The sequence below is a fragment of the Chiloscyllium punctatum genome, chromosome 31 (assembly GCF_047496795.1).
Source record: "Chiloscyllium punctatum isolate Juve2018m chromosome 31, sChiPun1.3, whole genome shotgun sequence".
Classification (NCBI taxonomy): domain Eukaryota; kingdom Metazoa; phylum Chordata; class Chondrichthyes; order Orectolobiformes; family Hemiscylliidae; genus Chiloscyllium; species Chiloscyllium punctatum.
This window is the reverse complement of record NC_092769.1, coordinates 55,720,254-55,736,226: the sequence shown is the minus strand read 5'-3', so window position 1 is coordinate 55,736,226 and position 15,973 is coordinate 55,720,254. Positions and strand designations below refer to the sequence as shown.

Below are 15,973 nucleotides of genomic sequence, written 5' to 3'. Positions count from 1 at the left end.
CCCTCTCACACATACACTCTGGGATTCTCGCACACCAACACACTCTGGGATTCCCTCTCTCTCTCTCACTCTGGGATTCTCTCACACACACTCTGGGATTCACTCTCTCTCACACACTCTGGGACTCTCTGGGATTCCTTCTCTCCCACACACACGGGGACTCCCTCTCACATACTCTGGAACTCTCAGGGATGACCTCTCTCACACACACTCTGGGATTGGCTCTCTCTCTTACACTCTGGGGCTCTCAGGGATGCCCTCTCTCACACACACTCTGGGATTGGCTCTCTCTCTTACACTCTGGGACACGCTGGGATTCCCACTCACACACACACACGCTGGGATTCACACTCACACACACACACGCTGGGATTCTCACTCACACACACACACACGCTGGGATTCCCACTCACACACACACACGCTGGGATTCCCACTCTCAACACTCACGCTGGGATTCCCTCTCACATACACACTCTGGGAAACTCGCACACAAACTCTGGGATTCTCTGGGATTCCCTCTCTCACACACATCTGGGATTCCCTCTCTCTCACACACTCTGGGACTCTCTCGGATTCTCTCTCTCTCTCACACACATTCTTGGATTCCCTCTTTCACACACTCTCGGGGACTCTCTGGGATGCCCTCTCTCACACACACTCTGGGATTCTCTCACACACACTCTGAGATTCTCTGATACACACTCTGGGACTCTCTGGGATTCCTTCTCTCCCACACACACGGGGACTCCCTCTCACATACTCTGGGGCTCGCTGGGATTGGCTCTCCCTCTCACATACTCTGGGGCGCGCTGGGATTGTCTCTCCCTCTCACATACTCTGGGGCGCGCTGGGATTGGCTCTCCCTCTCACATACTCTGGGGCGCGCTGGGATTAGCTCTCCCTCTCACATACTCTGGGGCGCGCTGGGATTGGCTCTCTCTCTTACACTCTGGGGTACGCTGGGACTCCCACGCTCTCACGCGCGCTGGGACTCCCACGCTCTCACGCGCGCTGGGACTCCCACGCTCTCACGCGCGCTGGGACTCCCACGCTCTCACGCGCGCTGGGACTCCCACGCTCTTACGCGCGCTGGGACTCCCACGCTCTCACGCGCGCTGGGACTCCCATGCTCTCACGCGCGCTGGGACTCCCACGCTCTCACGCGTGCTGGGACTCCCTCAGATTTTCTCTCTCCCTCGGATTCATACACTCTTGGATTCCCTCTATCACACACTCTCTGGGACTCCCTCTCACACACACACACCCTGGGCCTCGCTCTCACACACATACTCGTGGATTCCCTCTCTCACACACACTCTGGAATTCCCTCTCTCACACACACTCTGGGACTCTCTGGGATTCCCTCTCTCACACACACTCTGGAATTCCCTCTCTCACACACACTCTGGGACTCTCTGGGATTCTCTCTCACACACACACTCTGGGACTCTCTGGGATGCCCTCTCTCACACACACTCTGGGATTCTCTCTCGCATAAACACTCTGTGCAACTCGCACACACTCTGGGATTTGACTCTCACACACACTCTGGGATTCTCTCACACACACACTCTGGGACTCTCTGGGATTCCCTCTCTCTCTCACACTCTGGGATTCCATCTCTCTCACACACTAGTGGAAACCCACACACACTCTGGGATTCCCTCTCTCAACACTCACTCTGGCATTCCCTCTCACATACAGACTCTGGGAAACTCGCACGCATACTTTGGGATTCTCTCATTCGTACTCTGGCATTCACTCTCTCTCACACACTCTGGGATTCTCTCACACACACTCTGGGACTCTCTGGGATTCCAAGTCTGACACACGCGCTGGGATTCATTCTCTCAACACACGCGCTGGGATTCCCTCTCTCAACACACACTCTGGGAAACTCGCACGCATACTCTGGGATTCCGTCCCACTCACACACACTCTGGGATTGGCTCTCTCTCACACACTCTGGGAAACACACACACTCTGGGATTCTCTCACACACGAAAATGGCGTTGCACGGGATGGGGGAGAATGGCGTTGCACGGGGTGGGGGGAAACGGCATTGGGGGGATGGCGTTGCACGTGGTTGGGGGGAGCCGCGTTGCACGGGGTTGGGGGGGTGCCATGTTGCACGGGGTTGGGGGGGAACCGCGTTGCACGGGGTTGGGGGGGGAACCGCTTTGCACGGGGTTGGGGGGGAACCGCGTTGCACGGGGTTGGGGGGAACCGCGTTGCACGGGGTTGGGGGGGAGCCGCGTTGCACGGGGTTGGGGGGGAGCCGCGTTGCACGGGGTTGGGGGGGAACCGCGTTGCACGGGGTTGGGGGGGAACCGCGTTGCACGGGGTTGGAGGGGAACCGCGTTGCACGGGGTTGGGGGCGTGCCGCGTTGCACGGGGTTGGGGGGGGTGCCGCGTTGCACGGGGTTGGGGGGGTGCCGCGTTGCACGGCGTTGGAGGGGGATCCGCGTTGCACGGGGTTGGGGGGAACCGCGTTGCACGGGGTTGGGGGGGTGCCGCGTTGCACGGCGTTGGGGGGAAACCGCGTTGCACGGGGTTGGGGGGAACCGCGTTGCACGGGTTTGGGGGGCAACCGCGTTACACGGGGTTGGGGGGTGCCGCGTTGCACGGCGTTGGGGGGGATCCGCGTTGCACGGGGTTGGGGGGGAACCGCATTGCACGGGGTTGGGGAGTGCCGCGTTGCACTGCGTTGGGGGGGAACCGCGTTGCACGGGGTTGGGGGAAACCGCGTTGCACGGGGTTGGGGGAAACCGCGTTGCACGGGGTTGGGGGAAAACGCGTTGCACGGGGTTGGGGGAAACCGCGTTGCATGGGGTTGGGGGAAACCGCGTTGCACGGGGTTGGGGGAAACCGCGTTGCACGGGGTTGGGGGAAACCGCGTTGCACGGGGTTGGGGAAAACCGCGTTGCACGGGGTTGGGGGAAACCGCGTTGCACGGGGTTGGGGGAAACCGCGTTGCACGGGGTTGGGGAAACCGCGTTGCACGGGGTTGGGGGAAACCGCGTTGCACGGGGTTGGGGGAAACCGCGTTGCACGGGGTTGGGGGAAACCGCGTTGCACGGGGTTGGGGGAAACCGCGTTGCACGGGGTTGGGGGAAACCGCGTTGCACGGGGTTGGGGGGGAACCGCGTTGCACGGGGTTGGGGGGGTGCCGCGTTGCACGGGGTTGGGGGGGTGCCGCGTTGCACGGGGTTGGCGGGGAACCGCGTTGCACGGGGTTGGGGGGGAACCGCTTTGCACGGGGTTGGGGGGGAACCGCGTTGCACGGAGTTGGGGGAAACCGCGTTGTACGGGGTTGGGGGGAACCGCGTTGCACGGGGTTGGGGGGGAACCGCTTTGCACGGTGTTGGGGGGGAACCATGTTGCACGGGGTTGGGGGGGAACCGCGTTGCACGGGGTTGGGGGGGAATGGCGTTGCACGTTGTGGGGGGGCGGCATTGCACGGGGTTGGGGACGGCATTGTGGGGATGGCATTGCATGGGGTTGGGGGGACGGCGTTGCACGGAGTGAGGGGGAACGGCGTTGCACGGAGTGGGGGGGAACGGTGTTGCACGGGGTTGGGGGAATGGGGTCGGACAGTTGGCATTGCATGGGGTTGGGGGCAATGGCGTTGCACAGGGTTGGGGAAACGGCGTTGCACGGGGTTGGGGGGGAATGGTGTTGCACGGGGTTGGGGGGAATGGCATTGGGGGAACTGAGTTGAACGGGGTTAATGGGAACAGCGTTGCATAGGGTTGGGGGGAACGGCGTTGCACGGGGTTGGGGGGGGAACGGCGTTGTGGGGAACGGCATTGCACTGGGTTGGGGGAATGGCATTGGGGGAACAGTGTTGGAGAGGGTTGACGGGAACAGCGTTGCACACCGTTGGGGGTAACAGTGTTGCACAGGGTTGGTGGGACGGTGTTGGGGGGGACAGTGTTGCATGGGGTTAGGGGAACGGCGTTGTGGGGGGAACAGCATTGCACGGGGTTGGGGGGAACGGTGTTGCACAGGGTTGGGGGGACATGGTTGGGGGGAATGGGGTTGGGGAGGAACGGCATTGCACAGGGTTGGGGTACGGTGTTAGAGAGGACAGTGTTGCACATGGTTGGGGGGATGGCGTTGGGGGAACGGCGTTGGGGGGTACGATGTTGCACAGGGTTGGGGGAACTTGGTTGGAGGGTACAGCGTTGCACGGGGTTGGAGGAACCGCTTTGCACGGGGTTGGGGGGACGGTGCTACATGGGGTTGGGGGGAACGGCGTTGCTCGGGGTTGCGGGGACGGTGTTGAATGGGTTTGGGGAACGGTTTTGGGAGGGGACGGTGTTGCACGGGGTTGGGGGGGAATGGCGTTGCACGAGGTTGGGCGGACGGGGTTGATGGGAAACGGGGTTGGGGGAATGGCATTGCACAAGGCTGGGGGGACGGGGTTGGGGGACAGCTTTATTCTGGGTTAGGGGGAACGGCGTTGCACGAGGTTGGGGGGAACGGCGTTGCACGAGGTTGGGCGGACGGGGTTGAGGGGAAACGGGGTTGGGGGAATGGCATTGCACAAGGCTGGGGGGACGGGGTTGGGGGGGAACAGGTTTGGGTTGGGGACGGCATTGCACGGGTTGGGGGACGGCGTTTCACGAGGTTGAGGGAACGGGGTTGGGGAAGGTGCATTGCACAGGGTTGGGGACGGATTTGGGTGGGGTTGGGCGGGGACGGGGTTGTGGGAATGGGTTTGGGCGGGAACGGCGTTGCACGGGGTTGGACGGGTACGGGGTTGGGGGGAATGGGTTTGCACAGGGTTGGGGGAATGGGCTTGGGGGGAATGGCGTTGCACGGTGTTGGGGGAACGGGGTTGGGGGGACGGTGTTGCACGGGGTTGGGGGGAATGGGTTGAGGCGGGTACGGAGTTGGGGGAACGGGGTTGTGGCGAACGGCGTTGCACGGGGTTGGGCGGGGACGTCGTTGCACGGGGTTGGGGGTACGGCGTTGTGGGGGCGGGGTTGGGGGGATGGTGTCAGACGTGGTTGATGGGCGCAGCGTTGGACGCGGTTGGGGGTGGGTGGGGGGACAGGAGCCCCCTGTAAATTGATGTACATCCCACCCAGCCTCTGAGAGCCCCCTGTACACATTGACACATTACCCCCACCTCACCCCCCCCACCTCGGATCCCCCTGGAAACACTGACACATTCCTCTGGTGTATTAATCCGTTCCTGAAAGTTGTATAAACATCCCCACAACCACGATCAATCAGCTTCTCTCAAGCTCCCATTCACAATGAAAGCTATAGCCCCCTCTACAAATGGGTGAAATGAACAATCCAAATGATACCCTTCCATTCCCTACATCAAAGCAGTGACTACTCTTCAAGCTGACAATCTGGGCCTCCAATCAATCTCTCTATTCTCGGAATTCACTGAGCAAATATTAAAGAAATATCCATTGTGAACCTGACAGACCACCTTTCAGGGATTCCCCCTGAGGGAGAATGTGTATCGTGGGTATCTCCTGAATTGTCCCAATGGCTGGAAGTGTTTCTCCATCGAGATCCTCTGATTCAGAGTCCAGAAACTGGGGTGTGTGGAAGGACAGGACTGTGTGAGCTAGTGTATACCACATCTGAGTGTGTCAGTCACAAAAATAAATCTCTCGGTTTGAGTCTTGTCATGGTCAGTGAGGATCAGTAATGGACGTCTGATTCCCTGTCTGGGAGAAAATCTTCCTGTTTTGCAAGATCAGCATTTTAAATTGAATATTCCCACGTATCAGAACTACCTCCAGAGTCAGTGATGAACAACGGACCCTAATTTACACCCAGCCATCAATGAGACATAGAAAAATAGTCCTTGCTGTTTCAATAGCATAATCACAGCGCCACAGTCAAGCAAATGAGGGGATTGTTTCTCCCAAAAAAAACTTTAGCAACACAGACAGAACGTTACAATTTAGCCCCAGGAGCCTGACTGCAGCTTTATAACATTTTTTGTTCTGATTAAAAGTTTGTAGGCAGCACGGTGGCACAGTGGTTAGCACTGCTGTCTCTCAGCGCCAGAGACCCGGGTTCATTTCCCGCCTTAGGCGACTGACTGGGTGGAGTTTGCACATTCTCCCTGTGTCTGCATGGGTTTCCTCCGGGTGCTCCGGTTTCTTCCCACAGTCACAAAGATGTGCAGGTTAGCTGAATTGGCCATGCTAAATTGGCTGTAGTGTTAAATGTAGGAGAATGGGGCTGTGTGGGTTGCGCTTCGGCGGGTCGGTGTGGACTTGTTGGGCTGAAGGACCTGAATCCATACTGTAAATAAACTAATCTAATCAAATGGAAAACATTAACTCTGCTTCTCTCTCTCTCTACATTACCTGCCAGTCTGTTTCAAATTTCCAGCAGCCACAGCATTTGTGTTCATTTTAGTAGCATCATCGTTAACTTTTCAGAACTCACCCAGTTTCTGCAACATCTTTTGATCCACTTTGTATTGCAAACATTGCAAATTATTCTCTGGAATGTAGTCAGTGATTCCGTTCTTGAAGTGGAAATGATCACAGATTCCCGGGTGTTTGAGTGAAGTCATTTCTTCTTATCTCAGTCACTCAGGCTGCTCTCCATTTCGGAGACTGTGACCCATTGTTCTAGATTCCTATCAGCAGAGACAGCTGCCAACATCAATCCTGCCAATCTCTTTGGTCATAACATCCAGTTCCATGAAAACAGCTCTTATCACATGCAGTACAGGATCTCTGAATCTCACCCACTTAGTGAACAATCTCCAGAACCAGGAATAAGCCGGTGCCCCTCTGTTACAAACACTCTGATGGCAATGTGTGCTTCCTTCAGTGAGGAAAACAAATTTGCAACCATCTGTGTCCGTCTGTCTGCCTGAGGTTCCAATAAGTGCATTGATGGAAATCACATTGGAAAACCAAATCCCTTTCCAGGTGTTCAAATCACTTCATGCAGAATTTACAGACAAAGGAAATCTGTGTTATCGGGAGCATAATCTTATTAGTGACAGTCTGTTGCACACAGCAACATGATCTTCTCACAAACACAAGCCATTGTTCTATGTTGAAATTGAAATGTGAAGCCAAAAAGGTCATGTAAACAATCTGCTGCTTGTCACTTTAATAAATGAACTTGCTGATAAGATAATACTCAAAGTGTTATAAAGTTGAAGGTGTGTACTGTATCTTTAAGAGGGAGAGAACACTCTTCTGAACTGAGAGCTTATAACTACCTGTGTACCGTATATGACTGGCCAGCAATCCCAGAGTGTACTGGGAAAGCAAACAAATGTAACTTTTGGCTGTGAAATATAGACCTGAGTTGGTTGCTGTTTTGACAATAATTCAAATTTAATCTATCAGTTTAAATTATACCCCAAGATTCCAAAACCCAATTGAATTTGTATTTATTGTTTTGCCAGCATCAAGCCAATGAGATGATCTGTTGGGAGCATATAAAGTGCAGACCTTTTAAAAATTGGTCAGAGAGTAACTGCTGTCTGGGAGAGTTAACATCTTGCTCGCCAAGAAATTAGGAAAGTCTCTCAATCAAAGGGTACCTTTTCATGTGAAACATACTCAGAATAAAAGAAGACAACGGCCCAGGGAGATCCTCAGACAGACGAAGAAAGACACAAAAGACAAGAGGCGCTATGTACTTTTGAAATTAAGTTGATGTAATTTTAATAAGTGTCTTATTGAAATAACATATTGTTATATAGCTGGAGGCAGATAATAAACAGTGAAGAGAAAGAGGGAGCTTAGATTTATGATTAGTTGTTTAATATTCACTTTTCAAGTTAAAAATAATTTGATGCTATTTTCTTTAAATAGTGGAATTTCTGAGTTTTCTGTCACTCAGACTTTAACAGATTACGTGGTGAGGTGAACTTTTCTGGGTGTTTGGTTTAATTAACAGAGGGGTTCACCGTCATGTTGTAACAAAAGAAACACAACAAAGTACAGCACAGGAACGGGCCCTTCAGCCCGTAATGTTATGCTGAATGTGACACCAAATTAAACTCATCCTTTCTGCCTATCTTTGTTCCACATCCTTGCATATCCACATGCTTACCCAAAAATCCCTTCAACACCCCGTCTCATATCTGCCTCCTATACCATCCCTGGCAGCATGTTCCAGATTCCTACCACTCTCTGAGGAAAACATATTAGCCCTCACATCTCCTTTGAGCTCTCCCTCTTTCACCTTAAATGCATGTTCCGTAGTAAAGATATTTCAGCTCTGGGTAGAACATTTTGACCGTTAACCCTGTGCATCTCATGATGCTGCGCTGACTGTCCCTAATTAGGCCATTCTTTCCCAAATGCGCATAAATCCTATCCATAAGAATTCTGTCCAAAGCTTCCCAACCACTGAGATGAGACTCACCGGGCTATAATTTCCTGGATTGTCCCTATTTCCCTTCTTGAAGAGAGGAACACCAGTCCTCTACGACCTTTCCAGTGGCTAGCGAGGACTCAAAAATCTTGGCCAGGGCCCCAAAAATCTCCTGTCTTGCCTCTCTCAATAACCTGGGGTAGCTACCATCTGGCCCTCGGGATTAATCCACTTTAATGCTCTTCAAGAAATCCAACGCTTTTTTCTCGACCTCAAAATTGCCCGAGCACATTAGCCTGCTCCACACAAATCTCAGTATCCTCTATATCTTTTTCCTGGGTGAATGCCGATGCAAAGGAATTATTTAGGATCTCGCCCACTTCCAGTGACTTCAAGCACAAGCTCCTTCCTTTAGACTTGACTGGCCTGACCTTCTTCCTGGTTCTGTGGAAGCTGTGGGAAGGGTTCAGAGGAGATTTACTGGGATATGGCCTGGTATGAAAGGAAGGTCTTACAAGGAAAGGCTGAGGGAATGGAGGCTATTTTAGTTGGAGAGAAGAAGGTTGAGAGGTGACTTAATTGAGATGTATAAGATAATCAGAGGGTTAGATCGGGTAGCTATTTTTTCCGTGAATGGTGAAGGCTAACATGAGAGGACATTGTTTAAATTGAGGGCGGATAGATTAAGGACAGATATTAAGGGTACTTTCTTCACTCAGAGTGCAGTAGGCACGTGGAACGCCTGCCTGCAACAGTAGTAGAATCGCCGACGCAAAGGGCATTTAAATGGGCATTGGACATCCATATGGGTAATATTGGAAGGGTGTCGGTTAGATAGGCATCAGATTATTTTCACAGGTCGGTCCCACACTGAGGGTCAAAAGGCCTGTACTGTGCTGTAACGATCCATGTTCATATCCTCTTGTGGGTAATTATCTCCAGAACGATTTGGGATTCACTTTAACCCTACTTGTGAAGGGCATGGCTCCTCCTTGCTCTGCTCATTCCCTGTTTGGGTTCCTTTGAGCTTTTGTTTTAAACATTTCTCACATGCCATGCCAATTCTAGCTTCCCAAAATTTGCATAGGCTTGTTTTTTTCTCCCTTCTGACTAAATTCCCAGCCTCCCTCGTTATCCAAGGCGCCCTTACATTGCCAACCTTGTTTCTCCTCCCTCCTGAAACATGCTGGTCATGAACTCCGATCAGAAAGCCTTTAATTAACTCCCACGTTCCCAATGTGGCATTGTCTGATGACAGCTGCTCCCAGTTAACACTGCCTCGCTCCTGTCTAATACTGCCATCATTTTCAATCCCATAATTTAGAAACATCCCTCAGGGTCCTGTCCGTATCCTTATTCGTAGCTACCTTAAAAAAACTTAAGTTGTGATCACTGTTTCCAAAATGGTCTCCCACTAAAAGGTCAGTCACCTGGCCAGGCTCATTCTGAAACAATGAAACCCTGAAGTGTTGAGCAGCCAGGCCTGTGCTTCTCCCAACCAAATTTCTGGAATGGCCACAATATCGGATCCGAGTTTATCTACCTTAGCTACGTTGCTCCTTGTGTTGAAATTAACACACTTCAGCCCATTCGTACTATGGTGTTCATTTCTCTGTATTCCCTTTCTGATTGACTCGTTTACATCTTCCTTCCTTCCTTCTTCATCCCCCCCCCCCCCACCCCAACGTGCTGCCCTGCTACTGTAGTTCTCATGCCCTTGCCATTCTAGTTTAAACCCTCACATGTAGCAGGAGCGATCTTCCCTGTGAGGATATCGTTTCCCCTCTAGTTCAGGTCACCCCTGCTCCAGAAGAGGATCCAAGATCCTGAAACTCTCCCCCTCTACCAGCTCTTCAGCCATGCATTCATCTCTGCTATCTTTCAATTCCTTATCTCACAAGCACACGGGACTGGTGGTAACGCAGTGATTACTACCCTCAAGGTCCTGCTTTTCAGTCGTTCCCTACTTCCTGTGCTTACTGCTCAGGATCTCATCCCTCTTTCTACCCGTGTCGTTGGTAGCAATGTGCACCATGACCTCTGGTCTCCCATTCTCCCAATTCAGAATTTCATGCAAATGCTCAGAGATGTCCTTGACCCAGGCACCAGGGATACAACACCCCATCCTGGAGTCTCGGACGCAGCCACAGTACCACCTGTATATGCCCCCAACTAGCGGCTCTCCTATTTTCGCTCCCTTGGATTTTGCCCGACCTTGTTCTACAGCAGAGTCAGTTATAGAGTCATAGAATCCTACAGCACAGAGAGAGGCCCCAGGAGCCAAACTGATCCCTGGCAACCATAATGTCCATCCGTGGCAACCCCATTTCCCTGCCCATGCCCCATATCCTTCTAATCCTTTCCTACCCATGTATTTGTCCAAATGCCTTTTAGATGTTGTTAATGTACCTGCCTCAGCCACTTCCACTGACAGCTCATTCCGTATGAGAATTAGCATCTGTGTAAGAAAGTTGCTGCTAACGTTCCCTTTTATTCTTTCCCCTCTAACCTTAAACTGATGCCCTCTAGTCCTCAATTCTTCAACCCTGGGAAAAAGACTGAATGCATTCACCCTATCCATGCTTCTCATGATCATATACATTTCTATAAGATCTTCCTTATGTCTCCTATGCTCTGAAGAAAAATGTCCAAGCTTGTCCAACCTCTCCCGATAACTCAGGCCATTGAGTTGTGGTGTTATAGACCTGGCTACCGCTGTGCTACTCCCCTGAGAAGCTATCCCCAACAATACACCAGCTCTCTCTTCTTAAACATCCGCATCCAACCCCATCTTTATCCCCTGTATGATCCTCAGTGTGTCCTGCTGTTGCTCCGACACGACCACGCGGACACCCACCTACCTGATGGAACCTGGATGTTTGGACTGGACAAGATCAGGGGTGTATTTAAACGCAATGAATGGAATTCTGAAATAACATTTGTACTGAATGTAATGTAGAGCAGTGTGAAATGGAGGTGGATGACTTACGTGACTTGCTGTAAGGACACAGACAGGAGAATCTGAGGTGATCATGAGTATGTGGAGGTAGAATGTGGGAGACAAGCTGGGATTGTATTGGAGTAGTCACGGTGAGAGGGAACAAATGCTGGATGGAGGGTTTCAGCAGCTGATGGACTGACACTGAGGTGAGCCATCGGAAACTGAGCAAGTGACCACCATCTAATAGGACAGAGAAACTGATCCATCAGCCTGAAACTGACTGACCACGTGGCTGACAGTGACTCCAACACAAGGGAATGGAAACATTGCTCAGAGCCTGTTTCTGTAACATTCAACACAACCAGGAAATGGAAAGTGAATAATTAGCTGAAAACAAGGCCACTGCTCTGTTAGAGTCAAAATCATTCAACGTTCAGTCACTGAATATTCTAACCTGCCGAAAGGATACTCCCAGAATCACAGCAGAAGGAGAAAACAAGCTTGGCAGAGACAGAATGAAGCCACCGCCTGCATCACAACAGCTCAGACCAAAGAGGCTGAATTCTCATCCAACTGACAAGCAATACAGATACTGTCAGAGTTACAGATCGAGTTCAGAATTATTCAGGAAACAGACTTACCAGATACACTGGTCGGTGGGGTGTGCCAGAAATCCATGAAATAGCTTTGTGATGTGCCATTTTTTCGTTGAGAAATGATTCTTTGTTTTCGCTAAGAAGAGCGGATGTGTAGTTCACTGATCACTAGATTTACAGACAAAGGAAACCTGATCAAGGACTCACAGGTCAATTACACTGTTAGTGACAGTCCATCGCACACAACAACAGCCTGTTACACAGAGAACAGAACAGATTCTAGTTTAACAGAGACACTCTCACAATGAACATCTGCTGCTTTAATAAAAATGTTACCTGTTTGAAGAAAAGGAACATATCACCAATACAGAGAGACTTTTAAACTGCCCAATGTAACTGAGGAGATTTTAACCAATTCAGTGATCACTTTTTCTATGTACTTTGAAGCTATTTTGAGCAGGGTATGTATCAGGGGTCGGTGTGGACTTGCTGGACCAAGGGCCTGTTTCCACACTGGAGGGATTCTATTCAATACAATTGTCAACCTGTCCCACAGCAGGATGGGTAAGGTCCAAGGGGACTCTGTACCGGACAGGGGTTGTGTCCCAAGCAGGATGGGTAAGGACCGAGCGGACTCTGTACCGGGAAATGGTCATGTCCCACAGCAGGATGGGCAAGGTCTTGGACAAGTCTGGACCGGGGATGGGTAATGTACGAGGGAAATCTGTACCGGGGAGGCATTGTGTCCCACGTTAGGGTGGTGAGGCCGGACGGGAATCTGTACAGGGGACCGTGTCCCCCACAGCAGGATGGGTAAGGCCCGAGGGGAGTCTGTACTGGGGAGGGGTTGTGTCCCATGGCAGGATGGGTAAGACCAGAGGGGAGTTTGTACCGGGGAGGGGTTGTGTCCCTCAGCAGGATGGGTAAGGCCCAAGGGGAGTCTGTACTGGGGAGGGGTTGTGTCCCACAGCAGGATGGGTAAGACCAGAGGGGAGTCCAACCCGTAGAGGGGTTGTGTCTCACAACAGGATGGGTAAGGCTCGAGGGGAGTCTGTACCGGGGAGTGGCTGTATCCCGCAGCAGGATAGGTAAGACCCAAGGGGGGTCTGTACTGGGGAGGGGTTGTGTCCCATGGCAGGATAGTTAAGGCCTGAGGGGAGTCTGTACCGGGGAGGGATTGTGTCCCTCAGCAGGATGTGTAAGGCCTGAGGGGAGTCTGTACTGGGGAGGGATTAAGGATGAGTAAGACCCAAGGGGACTCTGTACACATGTGGTTGTGTCCCTCAGCAGGATGGGTAAGGAGTCTGTGTCCCTCAGCAGAATGGTTAAGGGGTCTGTGTCCCACAGCAGGATGGGTAAGGGGTCTGTGTCCCACAGCAGGATGGGTAAGGGGTCTGTGTCCCACAGCAGGATGGGTAAGGGGTCTGTGTCCCACAGCAGGATTGGTAAGGCCTGAGGTGAGTTGTACCGTGGAGGGGTTGTATCCCAAGCAGGATGGGTAAGGCCCGAGGGCAGATTGCACCAGGGAGGGGTTGTACCCCACAGCAGGATGGTTAAGGCCAGTCAAGAGTCTGTACTGGGGAGGGGTTGTGCCTCACAGCAGGAAGGGTGAGGCCCGAGGGTACTCTGTACCAGGGAGGGTATGCGACCCAAAGCAGGACAGGTAAGGCTCAAGGGTAGACTGTACCGGGGAGGGGTTGTATCCCCCAGCCAGACGGTTAAGGCCCGAGGGGAGTCTGTACCTCAGAGGGGATGTGACCCACAGCAGGATGGGCAAGGCCCGAAGGGAGTCTGTACCGGGGAGGGGTTCGGTCCCACAGCAGGATGGGTAAGGCTCGAGGGGAATCTGAACTGAGGAGGGGTGTCCCACAGAAGGGGGTAATGTCCGAGGGGAGTCTATGTTGGGGAAGGGTTGTGTCCCACAGCAGAATGGGTAAGGCCTGAGGAGTGACTGAGAGCAAAGATTTACTTAGAGAGCTGAGGGGCAACATTTTCCACAGAGGACGGTTCTGTGGCACATGGGAGAACCAAGAACAATTACAACATGGAAAAGACATTTGGGCAGGAACATGGAGGAGTGAAGGTTTGAAGGGCCATGGGCCAAACACGGAAATGCAACTCATTCAGTTCTGGAAACCTGGTAAGCATTGATGACTTCGGCCAGAGAGTCATGCAGCACAGAAACAGACCCTAAGTCTTGGGTTATTGGGGGAGTGGACTATCGTGACAGGGCATGTTGTCGAGACTGAAGTTAGAGAGATATGGATGGTCTTCTGGACTGGAGCAGGTTTCAAATGTGTGAAGTGATTGGTGAGAGGGGAGGAAAGTACAGAGATAGGAACTGTTTTTGGCATTAGAATGATTGAAGACACTGATCCACAAGACAAGCCATAGATACAGTGTGGGAGAGGGAACACAGAATGGAACATTCCCAGACAGCATTCCCACCCGCTCGTGGAAAGCCTGCTTTCCCCTCTTTTGTACTGATGCTCACTAAGACAGCACAGGCTTGGATTGAAAACTGTGACACTCCCGATGTTGTCTTCGTACAACAAAACTTGAAGTAAAGGCGGTGACTGGACCTGGGGTGTGTCTGTACTGTGCTCCCCCTCCAGCACGGCAGCTATGTCATGTCCTGTTAGCTGATGTTTGGAGCCCTCTCATTGCTCTCTGTTCTGTGCACTGAGTGTGATCTTACCTCACTGCAGGATTTATTGAAGGCTCCAGATCTCCCTGCCCTGTGTCTCTCTGGCTGACAAACCATCTTCAATGAGGGATGTATGAGACACCCAGCAGCTGGGATGTCTATTAGGTCAGGACCTTCCTGAGTACCTACAGACAGATAGACAGAATGGGAAATTAGGCTGATGCAGTGAGGGCTACAAATGTCAAATGACACTGACTCCCACAGAAATCTGGAACATCCCAGTCTCCATCGTCTATCTGGAGTGGAGAATTCTGTTTGCTCAGGATCTGGAGTAGCTGCAAGAGCGAGGGACATTGACAGATGCAGCAATTAGACCCACACAGTGAGGGATACCACATGGAGAGATACTAAGTGATATCACCAGAGTGCAAGATCAAACAATTGTGCAGGAAGAAAGGGTTTTGATTCATGTTGCACTGGGATGGGCAACCTGTGAGCAGGCAAAGTGATGGTCCAGTGGCATTAAGTGAGACAATTTATCCAGAAACTCAGCAAATGTTCACTGGACACAGGTACAAATCCCACCATTGCAAATGAGAAAATGAGAATTAAATGCTTCAAAGAAGATGTAATTAAAAACCTGTGAGTATTAAACAATTGTTGATGTTAAGAAAAATCCACCGTGTGCATTCATGTCTTTAGTGAAGTGATCTCAGGTGGGTCTATCCTCCGATTGTCCTCGACCCCGATAGCCCCGCCCTCCTGCTCATTGACCTTCTCAAGATGGCGGCTCTGAAGCCCGCGCTCCCTCTTCCCTCAAACAAATGGCGGCCTTGACCCTGGGCCGCTTTCCCGACAGAGACCATCATCTCCTTATCCGGGTCTGCAGGGTCTTTTTGGGATTTTTTTCACCTATATCCGCGTCTTGTGAATTCTCTCCGCTCCTTTCTCCCAGTGAATCTCCCACACGCCGCTCTCTGAAGCCGATCGTAACCGCACCCAGAGAAAGCTGTTCCATGACTCGCCGTGTCCTGGTTAATGTGACACTGCGCATGCCCTTCATAGAAACCAAACTGCGCGTGCGTCGGAGGTTGTCAGTGAGTTCATAGAGAATATTCATATCTGCACATAATCACGGGGGAAATATTCGACATTAACAATTGCTCTGTCGAGTTACAGTCATTGAGATGGTTAATATGTAAATAGATTGTTCGGTCTAACTTTACCATACCGGCCAGGTATCTAAATTACCAATCGTTCTGGGAGTTTGCAAATAAGTTTGTTAGTCGAGTTGTGTAAATCGAATGGAAATATGTTCATTGTCAGATTTTCATCTTAATTATTTCTTTAAAAAAACACATTGGTTTATGAGAGGTGTTTAATGCTCCGCTATGCCGTGACAATGATCAATCCTGCAAAGCAGTTTGCCTTCTGACCAATCCTGAAGCGTTCACTCCC

At 51.7% G+C, this 15,973-nt stretch overlaps 1 long non-coding RNA gene across 2 annotated transcripts in view; it reads right to left on the bottom strand.

Annotated features, from left to right (window-relative positions):
- LOC140456833 (uncharacterized) overlaps nt 1-15,404 on the bottom strand; it is a 45,139-nt gene extending 29,735 nt beyond the window's left edge. The window contains exons 1-4 of one of the 2 annotated variants that reach the window (XR_011953170.1): nt 15,156-15,404; nt 14,567-14,700; nt 11,914-12,036; nt 6,608-6,628 (exon numbers count right to left, since the gene is read on the bottom strand). This is a non-coding gene — a long non-coding RNA (uncharacterized lncRNA). Of the gene's footprint in view, nt 1-6,607; nt 6,629-11,913; nt 12,037-14,566; nt 14,701-15,155 lie in introns of those variants that run through there. The other variant, XR_011953171.1, reaches the window with a different exon arrangement.
- Nucleotides 15,405-15,973: the final 569 nt, after the last annotated feature.